A 17,071-nucleotide genomic window follows, 5' to 3' on the forward strand; every position below is an offset into this window, starting at 1 on the left:
TGAATAAAGGGATTTAAGCCATAAGATCTATCCCAATTCGCAGTTTTCCTCCTCAAACTAATGTAGGATGAGGAGGAGAACAGCGAATTGGGATCAATCTTTGGGCTTAAATTCATTTATTTATGCTCAAATTGGAATATTAAGTTGAAAAGGACGAAAATGCCCTTAAAATTTTTAGATTTCGGGATGTTTTAAATAGATGGGTGATCGACGTGATCAATTTTGGTACTAAAATAATAGTCGTGGATTAAAATTGGTACAAAAACAATAACCGTGGATGAATATTGGTAAGAATTAAATATGTGGACTAAAACCGTCATTTGACTAATACTCGTGGGACTAAAATTGGTATTTACTCGTTAATATGTCGTAATTTGTTAAAATAATGGGATTACTTGTATCGCAAAAAGTAAAAATAATAAAATAATATATTGACTTTCCGCGACACTTACTAACGGGTCTATTGCGAAAAGCCAACTCTAATTAATAATCCTCCGTAATAATATTAATAATATATTTACGACACCAGCAACCCGGGCGTGTCGCGTAAAGTAACAATAAAATTTTTAAAAATCAGATCGCAAAGATCTCAGTCTCATTCCATATCTTCTCTCCTCTCCTCTCTTCCTTTCCTCCTCGTGAATCAGAGATCTCAGCCGGACGTGATGCCATCGCCGTCCTCTCCTCACTTCACCGCTGGTTTATTTGCTTCTGTAAGATCCGGCCATCAGATCTACGCTCAGATGGAAGAGAGGTATAATATTGGGTTTATTAACTTACTGTAAATCCAATACATTATATCTTTTCATCAGATCTACGCTCAGATGCAGACACTCTCTCGTTCTTGTTTATCGCCTTCGGCGATTTCCGGCGCCGACCTACTCGGTGGCCCGTCTTGCCGGTTATTGTCTACGGAGACTCTCTCGGGGAGACGTTCTTTAGATCTGTCCGCCATCGTTTAGATCTCGTAAGCTCCCTATTTTTTATTTTTTATTTATTTTTATTTTTTTATTCTTCCTCCTCCTCACACATTTTTATTGTTGTAATGTTTTGACGGCCGGCCGGTTTCAAGCACAGGTGGACTGGCCGATATGAAGCACAGAGTAAGAAAGGAAGACAATGTTAGTTCTTCATCATCTTTCTGTTTTTATTTTATTTTTAAGAATTTCGATCTTTTCCTGGAAGAAATTAGTTGAAGTATAGTTGTAAAAAATCACTACCGTTTTTATTTTATTTAATTAAATTTTTTTTCCTGATTTCTTGGTTTTCTGCAATGGTGACTGTACCGGATGGTGATGAAATGAAATTGTAGTATATTTGGGTAAGTTTTCTGTCATTTTCTGCAATGTTTTATTAAATCTTTTTTCTTAAACAGATAATTCAAAAAGCAAAAAATCTTTTTTTTATATTTGAAATTGTGGTACAATTACATACTGGGTATAAAACTGAGTTGGAATAATTCAATAATGGATCTCATCTCATCTGGATTTACAGTATTTTGGGAAAAAAAAATGCTTTACTGGGTGTGTTCTTTCTTGTTGCCCCAGGAAGATGGGGAGAATGAATGTAAGTCAACTGAGGTGTATTTATGCATGAACTTAAAATCCAAGGGAGATTCTAGATGAATCTTAATCACATACTTAGGTATGGTCATCCTGTCATGTAACCAAAGAAATATATTTCTGTAAAATTGTAAATGTTTTGTGTGACTATAGGCCTCACATGATTCATTTTTGACAGGTATCTTGTGGTTGGAAACACACGGTGGCAATTTCTGGTAATGCTATTATTTTATTTATCTTTAGAGTATCAAATATTTTTGTTTCAATATAAATGATTTAATTTTTGTTGGTGTTGATCTCCTTATCATTCTTTTGGGTATGGAGTTGTTCTGCTTCTTCTAGCCGAGGGTGGCCGATTTGTGCCCCCATTATCTATTTTCTTGCTTGGTTTTATTTTTATTTTTATACTGGGTTATTCTGCCTAATTCATTTTTCTTGCAATTTTTTGTTCTGTGATTTTCTATAGATTATTGTGTTTGTTCCTTTCCTTTAGCTGTGCACCCATTCTTGTGTTGTTTTGCTATTTTTTGTGTATTCTTTTTCCTGGTTTTGGCTTACCGAGTTTTTGGTCACCATTCTTTGGATTTGCAGAAGCTCACCGGTGAATGATTGGGCTTGTCTTAGACCATCAATATAGTGGTCTATCTTGGTGGATTTTCTGATTCAAAATCTCCCCTTTTTGGGACTTACAACTGCTATGTGACAGATTGTCTGCCCCAAATCTTTTAATTAGTCAACATTTGTGTTTTCTTTTGAATTTCTATTTTTTGTTTCTTTTGGATTAGTCTTTATGGCTTTGACTAATTTAGTCTCGGCTGCGGACCTAATCCAAATCCTTGGTGAAAATGACATCCTCGGTGAGGACATTGCCGGTAGTGTGACCATTCCCAGTCCTATCATTCCTGCCTCCCAAGCCACGTCTTTTGATCCCATCGTGCATTCGTGCCCGAGCTTAATGGCAATCTAAGAGGATTCTAGACCAATTGCCCAAAATTCCAAGGTAAAATTGGGGAAAATCTTTGAATGGGCTGATCTGTTTAGAGAAAGCCAAGAAACGATTGACCCTGATTTTAAATTGGAATTTTTAAGGCAAACTAATGGAGAAGTAACTCTTTACAAGACTGAAGTGTTTACCGTAAAAAAAGGACTGGGCCTTTGGCCTTTTATGCTCTTTTCAGTTCTTTTTATTTTTGAAAATGATTTTCATTATTATTTTTTGAACTTTGTAATCTGGTTTTTCTTGCATTTTTTGGGTATTTATTCTTTGCGTTAATTTCCTTCTTTTGTTTCCATTCATTTTATTTTTATATAACATTATAACGTTCTTTCTACATATTTTTTGTTTTCATTGTATATTCTCAAAGTTATTTTGCAGTTTAGTACTATTATATTTTAAAAGAGGGAACATAATTTTTATGCAGATGTTACAGCTTCTTCTAGTGAGTCCAATTCTACCATCTCCAGTGAGAGGATGTTGCAGAATCTGCAGAAGCTAAAGAGGATAGTTCTGAAATGACTCTCCTTGATATGTATTCTGGTTGTGGTGTTAATCTGGTTACTGTAAGTTATAATTGCTTTTGAAAACTTATCTTTGCTTGACAAGTTGCTAACTTGTCTTAAATTTCAAATGCAGAAATGGGCTGACTGAATTGAATCAGTATGCATGTGAAATCTGAGGTTAAACCATCCAGAGAAATGTAACATTATCCTCTCTAATTCCTTTTCTTTTGTAAGTTTTATTTATTTATTCTTAGACCACGCGTATTTTTAAATGAAATTTGTGGTGGTGTTATTATTCAGGTGAGGAATGAGCCTGCTGAAGATTTCTTGTCCCTTTTGGATGTTTGTTATGGAGATCCTAATTGTAATAAAAAGCCTGGACTATACTTCAAGTTACATTTTGAAATTCCCGTGAGTTGCTATTTCTTTAGAAAAGCCTCAAATATACAATTGCTCTCTCAACCTTGTTGTGCTTTCCAAATTTTCGTAGATACATTCGAAGGGCTATGGTGCAGATTATGACACATGGGAACCTATAGAGGGCTTGAGGTATACTTGAAAATGGTAACCTAAAACTTATTAAGATTCACTTGTGTGTTAATTAATATGTATTTTATTTTTATGGTATGTAGTGATTGTCAACTACAAATAAAGGATTTCATAGTAACTGGATTTAAAGCAAAACATTTCACTTTGCCTGTAAGTCCTTTTCTCTTCCAACTACATTCTTCTCTAATTAATATTCTGTGTGCCTTTGGGGTAACTTTTTTAATGCTCTGTTCTCATAGGGAGGTGTTGATGTATATGTGGGACTCCTTGTCAAGGCATCAGTGGTTTCAACCGTTTATGGACAGAACCCTTACAAGATGCAAAACCAAGCAGCTTAAAGTGTTGACATGGTTGACTTCTTGAGACCAAGATTTGTTTTGAGGGAAAATGTTGTTTTCTTGGGAGATATGCTTTTAAGCCTTTAGGGATGAATTATCAACCTCGGCTGGGCATGATGGCTGTTGGAGCATATGAACTCCCACAATTTCGCATGGGTGTCTTCATGTGGGGTGCCCTTCCAGGAGAGGTAATAAAATCTCCTCAATATATTATGATTTTAGATTTGCTTACTTATCTTATTCATTTTGCAGAAATTGCCACAATATCCATTGCCAACACATAATGTTGTTGTGAGAGGTGTTATTCCTACTGAGTTTGAGGTAGAATATGCATAATTAGTTCTTCCATGTTAACCTATGTTGTTGGCAATCTTGATAATATATTTTCTTTCATGAATGCAGCTAAACATTGTTGTATATGATGAAGGGCATGATACCAAATTGAAGTAAAGAGCTCTTTCTAGGGGATGCATTATCTGATCTTCCTCCGGTAAATCGTTAATTTTGCTTTTGAATATTTATAGGGTATTCAATATGTCAAATATTGTACCTGTGGTTATTTTAGCTTATATGGTGTGGTATTTGTAGGTGGAGAATAATGAGAAGAGGGATGCTATGGAATATGTTGAGAAACCCGGGCCTGAATTCCAGCAGTTTATAAGGCTTGGACTTTGATGAGTGATTATCAACGTGTCTGTCACATTCCGAAAGCCAAGGTATCAAAAATTCTTTGAAGCTTTAGTTTTGTTTTGATCCTCAAAAACTGCTGACCCACTATGTATATTATGTTAGGTAGCAAACTTTAGGGATCTGCCTGGTGTTTGTGTTGTAGGCAGTGGGATCCATATGTGGAGAGGGTATACTTGAGTTCAGGGAAACCCTTTGTATTTTTTGTTCTCGTGACTTTTTATTTTTACTGCTCATATTTTGCACCCTCTTCTCTTGGTTAATTTTTTTTTTTCTACTGTTCATGCTTTGTTTTGTTTTTTGTTTTTTGTTTTTTTTGTTTTTTGTTTTTTGTTTTGTTTTTTTTGTTTGTTTGTTTGTTTGTTTGTTTTTTTTTTTTTTTGTTTCTTGTTTTTGTGTTCTTTCTACGTATTTTTAGTCTTGTTGTGTATTTTTAAGTTCGTTTTACAATTTAATACTTATATTTTTATGTTATGCTATATATAGTTGAGCAGGTTGAACTAAGTCTAAGCGGGAGGTATAAAAGAAAGAGCTTGAAGAATTAACAGGGAAACTGATAAGAAATTAACAGGAAAACCTTTGTCATTTATTATATTTTAAAAAAAAATTTATTTATTACTTGCATTTAAATGTTTTTCATGTGTTGCTTTTTATGGTTATAGTTTTTTACGCTTTCTTTCTATGTATTTTTTAGTTTTTTCGATGTGTATTTTAAAAGTTCGTAGATGTATATTTATTGATTCTTTTATTTCCTTAGAAGTATTGACAGTATTTTAGTATGTTTTTTCATATTTACTGTATATGTTCGTAGCTTTTTTGTGTGTGTGTGTGCTGGTTTATCTCTTTACTGTTCATTTCGTTTTATTTGACATTCTTTCTACGTATTTTAGTTTTCATTTTAGGGGACATGCAACTAAAAATAAAGGATTTCGTGGTAAATGGATTGTCAAGTAATATTCTGATTGCCTTTGAGGTAACTTTTTTAATGCTCTGTTCTCATAGGTGTCCGTGGTTTCAACCGTTTATGGACAGAACAAGCAGCTTAAAGTGTTTATCGACATGGTTGACTTCTTGAGACCAAGATTTGTTTTGATGGAAAATGTTGTTTTCTTGGGAGATATGCTTTAAGCCGGTAGGGATGAATTATCAAGCTCGGCTGGGCATGATAGCTGTTGGAGCATATGGAGGGTGCCCTCCCAGGAGAGGTAATAAAATCTCCTCAATATATTATGATTTTAGCTTTGCTTACTAATCTGATCTTATTCATTTTGCTGAAATTGCCACAATATCCATTGCCAACACATAATGTTGTTGTGAGAGGTGTTATTCCTACTGAGTTTGAGGTAGAATATGCATAATTAGTTCTTCATATAAATTGTGTACTAATTCATTTTGGAATAAAACCCTAAATTCTAAACTTAAATCCAAAATCTAAATCTTAAACCCTAAACCCAAAACCTTAACCCTAACCTCTAACTGACTCCTAAACCCTCCTAAACCTTAACCCTAAACTCTAAACACTAAACTTAAACCCAAAACCTAACCTTGAACCTAAACCCTAAACCCTAAACCCTAAACCTTAACCTTAAACTCTAACTAACCCTTAAACCCTAAACCCCCAAATTGAACCATAAATCTTAATTCTAAACCTTAAACCCTAAACTCTAAACCCTAAACCCAAAACCTAACCCCTAACCCTTAACCCCTAACCCCCAAACCCTAAACCTTAAACCTTAAATCTAAACCCTAACCTTAACCCCTAAACCCTAAATTGTAAACCTCTAAACCACCCTTTGGCCGTGCAGTATTTCTCTATACTTTTTTTCCCTTCTCCATTGTTTTAGAGAAATACTGCCATAACAAAGGATCGGAAAGCAAAAATAATGGCCAACCAGGTTGTTGTTTTTGCTCTCCTATTCGTCGCCGTTGCCGGAATGGCCTCGGCCGCCAGCTCCTTGAGCAGCACCGCGTCATCTTCTCCTTCCGTCGGCCCAGTCGGCGCACCGAAGAAAGCTACCGGTGCTCCTGCAGCATCACCGGCAGGTGCACAAAAGAAAGCTAGCGGTGCTCCCGATGCAGCCTCTCCGTCGGCGGGCAGCCCATTGGCTGGATCTTCGTCGGATTCCCCCGCTGCCGCCTCGGATCCTCGGCAGGCTCCCCCGCCGGATCCCACGAAGCGGAGCCCTCATCACCTCCATCCCCCGCCAGCGTCGGCAGCCCAGCAGCTGATGAGGTTTCCGATTCTCCTGCTGAGGCACCCATAGATGACTATGACAGCGGCGCCGCAGCTTTAAAGATCTCTGCTGCTCTCGGAGCTGCTGCCGTTGTCGGATTCTTCTTCTAGATCCCGTGAAATCTTAAAGAATGCTAGCCAAAAATAAAATAAAAAAAAGTTCCATACTACGTTGTTATTAGGCATAAATTCTTTAACACTCTGAGGCGGTGACTCCATTGTCAAGTACTGATGAGGCTCAAATTTACGGCGACTATTCTCCGACAAACGGCGACATGATTCTTATTATAATCCCCTAGTATCCACTTTATGGATGTTAGTTGGGTCATGAACTCTTGCGTTTCAATGATAAAAGAAATACAACTTATTACCACTTGGCATGCAATTGTTGGTGTGAAAAAAAAAAAAAAAACAAAACAAAACCTCTAAACCTAACCTTAAACCTTAAACTCTAAACCCTAATTCCTAAACCTAACCCTTAACCCCCAAACCCTAATCCCTAAACCCTAACCTTAAACCCTAGCCCTTGAACCCTAAACCCTAAACACTAAACCCTAAACCCCCTAAACCCTAATCCCTAATCCCTATCCCTAAACCTAAACCCTAAACCTAACCCCAAACACTAAATCCTAATCTTTAAACCTATCTCTGAACCCTAACCCCAAACCCTAACACCTAAACTCTAAACCCAAAACCCTAACCCTAAACCCTACGTTTTCTTCGACTAAATACAATAAACCCTAATCTTTAAACCTTTCCATGATGACGTACCCTATGTTTTCTTCGACTTTGCGGATCCGCCGTGAGGGCGGTGCCTGCTTGCTCTTTTACTTTTGTTTTATTTACTGTACTTTATTTTCTTTTGTTTCTTTTGTATCTAGCTTCTCTCTTTGTATGGCTTGTTTGCATGGGGCGTGGGGGGCTTCTCGTTTTGGGGGTTTCTCTTTCTGCTTTGTGTTCTCTTTGCCTATCTTGTTTCTGCGTGTTGCTGTGTGGTTTGCCGGATGTATTCGTGTGTTTCATGCATAGCATACACTCTGAGGTGGGAGTGCTCCTTTATTCTTGCTCGTTTATATCTGTGCTTGTTAGAGGTTGGTGAATTGGCTGGCTGTTTCTATAAGGGGTTGGGAGGGTGTGAGGTGGGCTTCTGGTACTTAGCATATATGCTATTGCTTCTGTGGATGGCTATATAGGTTCCCCGGGTAAAATACAGTACGCTGTACCGTGGGCGCTGGCTTGACGCTTAAGGGTGGTATATATGTTGGCACCAGTGGTTAGGGAGCCATCGCTTGGAACTTTGGGCCGTTGAAGCCCTCTGAGATAAAATGCAGAGATCTGTACATACGGGGGTGGCCTGGGTTTCAAGGGTGGGTGGAGGTGAGTACCATTGCTCATGTGGCGGACTATTCACGGTCCCCCCGGATAAAAATGCAGAGATCTGTACCGGAGGGGATCTGTCCAACGCATGAGGGTGGTTTGGGTTTGGCGGCTGGTTTCATTGCTCCTGTGGATGGTCATATAGGTTCCCTCGGATAAAAATGCAGAGCTCTGTACCGCGGGGGACCGACCTGACGCTTGAGGGTTGAATTGGTCCGTCATGGCTTTTGGAGCATCGTTCCCACCCTTTGTGTAGGGCATGACGCCCAGGAATTGTCTAGCTTTTCACTCGGTTTTAGGTTGCTTGCATTATGGGTGTTGGGCCCACTTCGTAGTTTAGAGTTTTCTCCTTTACTTGTTGCCTTTTAGGCCCTCATGCTTTATTTGTAGACTTGGTCACTTTTGGGCCTTGTCCTTTTCCTTTTGTTAGCCTTGGTCACTTTTGGGCCTTGACGATACTTTGTTCGGTTCCTTTTGTTTATAAATAAGATGCACCTTTAAAAAAAAAAAAAAAAAAAACCCTAAACCTCAAACCTTAACCCTTAAATCTAAATCCTAAACCCTAAACCCTAAATCCAAACCATAAACTTTAACCCTAAACCTAACTTTAAAACCTAATTCCAAACCCTAAACCCTAATCCCAAACCCTAAACTTAACCCTTAACCCCTAAACCTTAAACCCTAATCTCTAAACCTAAACTTAACCCTTAATTAACCCTTAAACCTTAAACCCTAATCTCTAAACCTAACCCTAAACCCTAAACCTTAACCCCCAAACCCTAAACCCTAAACCTTAAACCCAAACCCTAAACTTTTACCCTAAACCTTAACTTTAAACCCTAAACCCTAAATCGTAAACCTCCAAACATAACCTTAAACCTTAATTCCAAACCTTAAATCTTAAACTCTAAACCCCTAAACCCTAATCCCTAAACCTAACCCCTAAACTCTAAACCCTAATCTTTAAACCTTAAACCCTAAACCTTAACCCTAAACCCTAAACTGTAAAACCCTAAATCGAACCATAAATCCTAATTCCAAACCTTAAACCCTAAACTCTAAACTTAACCCTTGACCCTTAAACCATTAACCCTAATCCCTAAACTTAACCCCCAAACCCTAAACCTTAAATCTAAACCCTAAATCTTAAACTTAAACCCTAACTCTAAACCCTAAACCCTAAACCCTAAATCTTAAACCCAAACCCTAAACCTTAAACCCAAACCCTAAACCCTAAATTATAAACCCCCAAACCTAACCTTAAACCTTAATTCCAAACCCTAAACCCTAAACCCAGATCTCAAAAGTAGGCAATTTAGAATCTATAACAGAACCTGAAATGGAGAATGAAGTGAACCCCGAATAGGTGGTCATTCATGATTGGCTTAGTCAATCCCTTCACTTGCCTGTACTCTTATCCCCGAGTCTTTGATCAAGGAGTGGCTCAGTGCCCAAAACTGTCATGGAACCTTTAGGAGTCTTCAGATTTAGGAGGGAGCATAGGTCGAAAGCTTTCTTTTCTTCCTCTTATGTATATGTAATTTTCTCTCTCTTAAGGTCTTTCCTTACGTGGATGTAGTTCAAAGCTTGAACTTTCGATATTTGGAATGCCAACCCCGATTGCCTTAACTAGTTCCCTGGGATCAAAACTACCTTAGAGGAGAACATGCTCGTCCCTCGAACTCTTTTCAACAAGAGAGCAACAGGAGCGTTCGCTCAAGCTATCGTCTAAGCTCAGCTCCTGTTCACAAATGCCATTAAGTTTGAACTAGGAAAAGCAAATTTTGCACTCCCTTCTTATGACTAAATTGAGATCAATAATTACATGGATGAAGTAATTTTTCCTTTGTCTTCAGTGATCTATCAAAGAGCTTTCCTGTGACCAAGGTAAGGAAGAAGGGTCAGAATCAGCCCTTATTCCTTGTTGATTTGCTTGGTCTGCTACGGAAATCACTTCCTCTAAATATTTGATTCTCGTGTCTCTACTGATTTTAGTGCTCTGCCAAAGGTTTGATCAAAAGTCGGCATTAAATCAAAGGCTTTGAGCTCTTTGTCCGAGGATGATATCCTAATTGCTAGTCTGAATCAAGGGCATTCATTCTTCCTTGAAACCCAACTAGTAGCTTGCTGTTATCAATAAGGTTTTCATTTTATTCAAAGCATCTTCCTTTGTTGGATTTCCTGTTATTCGTAGCCGGCTCCTCTCTAAGCTTTGAGCAGCAACGGATTAAGGATAAGCTGCAAGAGCTAGGATTGACTTTCATTCAACATCCTCCTTACCTTAGTAGACCAGAACAACCACTCACTGGCGGCACACTTTCTATATCAATATCACGATTTGATGTAAATGCGCTATATCCAATTCTTTTATATACCCACATGGGATCCTCCCTGAAACTCTTGCCTAATCAAAGGGGACATAATAGGTTGATGGAACCTTGCCCATAGAAAGCACAACTAGACACCACAACAGAGGCTTTAGACAAATGACTTTGATCCACATTAAGTTCTCCTAATGAGATCTTTACGCACGTTGAAACTATTGAATAGGAGCCAGTTAGAACACTTTCACTAGAGGACATCATGAAGCTCCTTGAGCAGCCTCCGCAACTCTGGTAACGCCACCATATGGTAAGGCTTTGCGGTTGATGGACTAAACTCTATTCAATGGTTCACATATCTCTTGGGTGGCAATCTCTTGGGCCTCAGGCTGGCAAACCCATCCAGCACGTCTCCGAATGGCTTAGGCTATTCTGTCTGCTTTGTAGGTTGTGCCTCTTCCCTCAGCGCGTCCAGAAATGTTGGTTGCGCCTTCTTTATTTTGCTCACCAACAACATGTCTTAAATCTGCGTGGCCTTGACACTCCCTTCTCTCGCCAGTGGTACTAGGCAGGGACCATTCTTCTCGCCGAGGATGGCTAGTGTGTTGGCACATGGGATTGGTACGACATTCACACTGTCTAGAAATTCCATGCCTAACACAATAGGGCAATCATCCATCTGTACCTGCTCTCCTAACCGCTTTCTAACATCATCTTTCTCGCTTTCAAAGCAAAGAAAAGAGAAACGACTAACTAAGCATTAGGTACGGTCAGCCTTAGACAAGACAAGCCTATCATTCGCACTTGACTTTCTCTATAGAGACTTTTTCTATAACTAGTCTTATTGAGTAAAGGGGTCGGTAGGCTCTCTATCTCAATCCGGGGAACTGAACTAGAGCTCACCTTAGCACAAAACTGAAGGCGCTAGACGGAATGAAACTAGGACCTAACCTAATGGTAAACAGGTGAAAGATTAGGAAATCTTACTCCCCCGTGTAACAGAGAGGGAATCCATCATACTACGATCGTCAAATCCTCTCCTATGAAGTAAACAAAGCCTATGCTGTCAATAGAACCGTCGGCCTAGAACCCAATAGGAGCTAATCAAACTCTCCCGAGGAATTTGACTAAGACACCCCTTCTCCCTTGGCTAATATGGTTCCGGTGGAATAGGCGGACATAGAATACGGGGAATGCGCATACTGTGACCCGTAGGAATTCAACTAACGTAAGGCTATACAAGCCGGGATGTTAAACCATGTACTGCAACCAAAGAGATCTTACCCCCATCCAACTAACAATAAAGTTTCTTACTAGCCCGGAACTATAAACAACTCCCTTAAAAAGGGCCCTAAGGAATACAAAAAGAAAGAATAAAAGGCAGAAGTCTGGGGCACCTGCTACCGGATCCCGTTGAAGTTGACTTTTAGAGTTCGGTCTAACGCAACCCAACGAGTTCTTTCAATAGTAGTCCCTTGCCCAGTTGGTTGAGGTACCATGCCTTCTCCTTGACATATTGAGATAGCTTTAAATGATGAGAAAGTGCGCTACCTACTTTGAATGATAAATGATGTAAGCTCCGGCTTTGCGATATGACCCACATTGCAATGTTCCTAAGATGATGCTTCTAGAAAATCGGAATTCTTAGAATATGCTAAAGTTGCGGTTAGACTTTCACCTTCCTTCTTTGTGAAGGATACCCAACCTGAATCGTTGCTCTTAAAAATGGAATTCTTTACTAGACATTTGGGGGGTTGATCAGCACGTAAATGGGGGTCGGGGGTAGGTTCTGGAGGCTCTGAAATCCAAGTTATGACCCCTCGGTAAAGAAAGAGATATAACCGCAGAATGAGGCGATTGAAAGATAAGGCCATGGTAGTGGATGGTATTTAGGTACCTAGCACTGCCTGGGGGCAAGCAGGGGCCCAAGCTGTTAGCGTTGCAAGAGCCTCGACTTATGTTCCCACTAGTAATGGGTTTGCTGCAATACGAGATGAGGATACTGATTGCATTATACGGTTGGCAGTTCCAAGTGTAGGGGATTTACCCCCTATTCTGGAAGTCAGTGAGGGGGCTGTTAGCCCGATTACATCAGGGCGGACGGATATTCAGCGTCCGCTACAGGTATCGTTCTCCTTTACTCCTAGCTTTCCTTTATTTCATGGTCCTTTGGAGGATGGGACGCCTCCTTGTACCCCCCGAGTGATGCATTGCCCTCCGTGGACTCTCAGGGGGCACCAGTTGTGCCTAGGTGTCCGTGGAGGAATTGGGGGGGGGGGGGGGGGGGCAGGGGGGATCTCTGCCAGATAGTGACGTCCCGAAGGTAGGTCGCATGCCTGGATCTCTGCCAGATAGTGACGTCCCGAAGGTAGGTTGCATGCTTGGGTTTCTGGCCACTGGTTTTGAGACAGACCAGGAGGATAAAGAAATTAGATATGCTACCCTGCCTCCTGATAGATCGCATGTTTTCAACTTTGAAGGGGAACCTCCCCCCTTCCCCCCACCCCTTGCGCTTAAGCAGCTTTCTGGTCCCCGGGATTTATTATGAAAGTCATAGTTTGGAATGTGAGGGGGGGTTTTCTCTTAAGGTTCTGCTCACAGGATTCGTGTAATGCTTAGGTCCCACTCACCTTTCATTTTATGTCTCCTCGAGCCTTTTATTTCACCTGATAGGCTCGAGTTCTTTAAAATAAGATTTCGCTTTGATAATGCTTTCTGTTCTGGTAATAATAAAAATTGGCTTTTTTGGAATAATGATTTGGCAGTAAGTATTGAGAGCCAGACTTAGTAGTGTGTTTCTGTTTCATGTGCTCATGCTACTATGTTCACCCCTTTCTGGCTCTCGTTTGTTTATGCCAAAACCAAAGGACGTCTCCGGGATCCGTTATGGGATAAGCTGAAATCCGTTTTTTTTCTAGAGTTCCCGGAGGTGTTCTTTGGTCTGTAATGGGTGATTTTAATTGCTTATTGAGTGTGGACGAGAGAAAAGATGGGCTTCCTTACCCCCATAGGATGACCAATGATTTTCGCGAGTGTGTCAGTGCGAGTGACCTTATTGGTGCGACTTACTACGACTCCTGTTTCACTTGGTGGAATGGGAGACGTGGGGAGGCAGATGGATGCGTTTGGACCGTTGTTTTTACAACTCGGTATGGGAATCGATTTTCAAAACATCTGTGCTGCATCTATCAAAGGCCATGTCTGACTACAGTTTACTTTTAATATCTTGTGATTTGTTGAGAATGCAGGTAGCGCCGGAGCACTTTATCTTTCTGAACTTCTGGGTTAAGCATGAGGATTTCCAAAGGGTGGTGCGTGATAGTTGGCTGGCCCCGGTTGTGGGGGCACCTATGTTTGTAATGGCCACCAAGCTTAACAGATTGAGTAAGATGCTGAGTAAGTGGAGTAGGACAGTATTCAGGGACATTTTTGCTAAACTCCGGGAATATGAGGATAGTGTCTAGACTCTTGAGGCTATTTTGCAATAGCACCCAGACGATGAGCATGCTTTAATAGAATATAAAAAGGGTGTTGCGCTTTTACAAAAAACAAATTGCAATTAAAGAAGAGTTTTGGTAACAGAAGACGCGCGTTATCGAGGTCCAGGAGGGTGATAGGAACTCATGCTACTTTCACTCTACTGTTAAGGAACGCAGGCGCAAGTTGTTTATTCACAGAGTTAAAAATGACGCAGGAGTTTGGCTGGAAGATAGACATGGGATAGCCCAGTAGGCTGTTTCCTTTTTTGAGCACATGTTCACTGCGGAGGTTGGGGGGTTTGACTTGGCCCGACTGGATTGTGGCCCGCGGTTGGTTGGTTACAGAGGAGGATAATGAGCTACTGACGGTGGTACCAGAAGTGGAGGAAGTGAAGGCGGTGGTGATGCAGATGAACTCTACTAGTTCTGCTGGTCCAGATGGGTTTTCGGGAACCTTTTATAAGGCTTGCTGGGATATTATTCAGGAGGATGTAGTCAGCATGGTTCGGGGCTACTTTTCAGGACGGGAATTCACCAAAGCTATCACGCACACATCCATTGTTCTGTTGCCGAAGAAGCCAAATCCGGAAACCTTTGCAGATTACAAGCCGATCAAGGGAAACTCTTTCCCTTCCTAAAAAAGGATTGGGGGGGGGGGGGGGGGGGGGGGGTGTTGGATTTTTAGACTTGGACCTGATGATTAAGGCGGCCAGTGCGAAGATAATCTTGATCACTAATTACTAATTTGAGTTGAATCTTGTTTGCTCGTTTACTATTTATGATTGTTTATGATTTGTGTTGAAGATCCTATATTACATTTAGTCTTTTAAATAGTTGTTTCACATTTTTGTGCCTGCATAGTCTTTCAGAGCACACTGTTGTGTCTTCCGGTGCATATTGTTGAAGATCGTAAGTGACAAAATATTTTTTAAAGAGTAGTTAATCTATGGCTGAAATTTATCCCCAATGTTTCACCAACGGCACTTTTCGCACCAGAGCCTATATATATAGGGCGGTACGGGGCAACTGTCCATTACTGCATGGTTGTGACTATGGTTGTGTATATATAGTATGGTTAACCCGTTACCTATTCAACATATTTTGGGCAAATTATACTATCAAGGGTGGCTTATTAAACTAACAGTGTTTGTGTTTCTTTCTGGGTGACAGACTTCGTACGTGCAGGCTAAGAAAATTTAATAAAACTTTTGGACTATGATTATGATATCATTGTTAAGTGAGCATAACACTACCAGCAAGGCGAAAACCACTTTAAAAAAGGAAAATATTTAAGGGTGGTTAATAACAATGAACTTAAAGTTTGAACTTTTTTGTTGAGTAACGATAAAAAAAAACTTACAATTATTATTCAATTTTTTTTTTGCTTATTTAATTTGTAATAATTTACAAATTTTGTTAGAGATATAATCTGCACTAGAAAAAAAGTTTAAACACTTTTTATCATTTAAAAGGTAAAATAGTTGGAAAACACATCAGGTCCCATAATCATGTGATCCACCCATCATTTATCTCTGTTTTCATATTTGCAGGGTTCAACATAATGGGGGACATAAACCTGGCCTACGACAATTAATCCATTGCCCTTCATACATCACTACAAAAAAACACTTTTAAGGTCGGTTATTTTTTACCTACAATATCAGTTATTTCGCAACGTAGTAAATTAATAATACGACGTCGTATGTCTTTTTTCTTAAAAAAAAAATTTAAGATACGACGTCAATTTTTTTTTTAAAAAATCAACGTTGTATCTTTTTTTTTTTTTTTTTTTTTTTTTTTTTAAATAAAGATACGATGTCGATTAAAAAAAGAAGACGTGGTATCTCTTTTTAAAAAAAAAAAAATAGAAAACACAATAGCAGACACTACATCCAGACCAGAACACTCAAAAAGTAGCAGACTTATATTCACATCATGAACTAGAAGAAGAATAAGAGAGCCAAAGACATTGTGATCTAGTGGCACCAAGTTGCTCTTTCATGTGAGAGGTAGTGAGATATTGACTCTTTGTGCTTCAGTAGGTCAGTAGGTTGAGAAAGTAGTTATGAACAAATATTACATTATAACAGAGTCAGTAGCACTCAAAAAAAAAAAAAAAAAAAAACTAGAAGAAGAGAAAAATTAGAACAAACATCAACATTTTTAAAAACTCCAAGTGTTCATCCATAAGACTCTTGGCATTAATAAATGCAAGATAATAATATATAATATAATAATAATAACAATAATAATAAATATGGATATTTTGAATTTTATACTACTATTTTTTATGAATTAATAATAGAGGAATTGAAACTCATCACATAGTCAAAAGACCATTTTAAGTATGTAAAATAATTGATTGAATTAAGTAGATGTGACAAAAGTATTTTTTTTTTTTTTTTGAGAACGACAAAAGTATTTCTATCCCTTTGATTTATATGGAAATTCGCAGCCGACACCAAATAGAAATGTTTCTATTCCAATATGCATATCATTCATTTAATTTTTTACCTACACATCCTACTATACATACCCCATCAATTAATTGTATTAATTGGAAAAGTGGTCCATGATGTCATTGATTGATGTCCTTTTTTTTGAATTTTTTCAGAGCAAAATGTTGTACCTTTCAGAACATAATGTTGTGACTTTCAGAGTATACTAATGTGCCTTTTAACGCACACTGATGTATCTTTCAGCGCACATTGTTATTCTTCAAGAGTACATTGTTGAGCCTTTCAGAGCATATTGTTGTGCCTTCCAGAGCACATTATTGTGCCTTTGAAGTGTATATTATTTTGTATTGGACTACACATCGTTGAGCCTTCCAGAGCACATTGTTGAAGATCGTAGGCGACAATTTTTTTTTAAAAAAGATAAAAATCTAATAAGCGACCCCGCGTCGTCCGGAAAGCTCGCTCTCAAACGGAGAGGACTCGGATCACAAAGCTAAAAGCTTAAAAGGTGTTGGAATAAGCAAAATATTTCGATCTTCAAGTTAACCATGAAGCATCCATCCAAG

General features: G+C 39.0%; 1 long non-coding RNA gene across 9 annotated transcripts; it reads left to right on the forward strand.

The window, feature by feature from the left end:
• The first annotated feature begins 535 nt into the window (after positions 1-535).
• LOC109171339 lies at positions 536-16,860 on the forward strand. Of its 9 annotated transcripts, none has more exons than XR_002052580.1 (18): positions 536-754; positions 825-967; positions 1,078-1,121; positions 1,313-1,321; positions 1,548-1,644; positions 1,741-1,777; positions 2,984-3,122; positions 3,196-3,259; positions 3,363-3,473; positions 3,553-3,611; positions 3,695-3,761; positions 3,851-4,137; positions 4,202-4,270; positions 4,352-4,439; positions 4,538-4,665; positions 5,639-5,841; positions 15,597-15,682; positions 16,661-16,860. It is a non-coding gene; the product is annotated as an uncharacterized LOC109171339 (long non-coding RNA). The 9 variants fall into 9 exon arrangements; XR_002052583.1 differs by having other exon boundaries at positions 1,552-1,644; XR_002052579.1 differs by having other exon boundaries at positions 825-1,121.
• The last annotated feature ends 211 nt before the right edge of the window (positions 16,861-17,071 follow it).

Source organism: Ipomoea nil, unplaced genomic scaffold (genome assembly GCF_001879475.1).
Source record: "Ipomoea nil cultivar Tokyo-kokei standard unplaced genomic scaffold, Asagao_1.1 scaffold0317, whole genome shotgun sequence".
NCBI lineage: Eukaryota > Viridiplantae > Streptophyta > Magnoliopsida > Solanales > Convolvulaceae > Ipomoea > Ipomoea nil.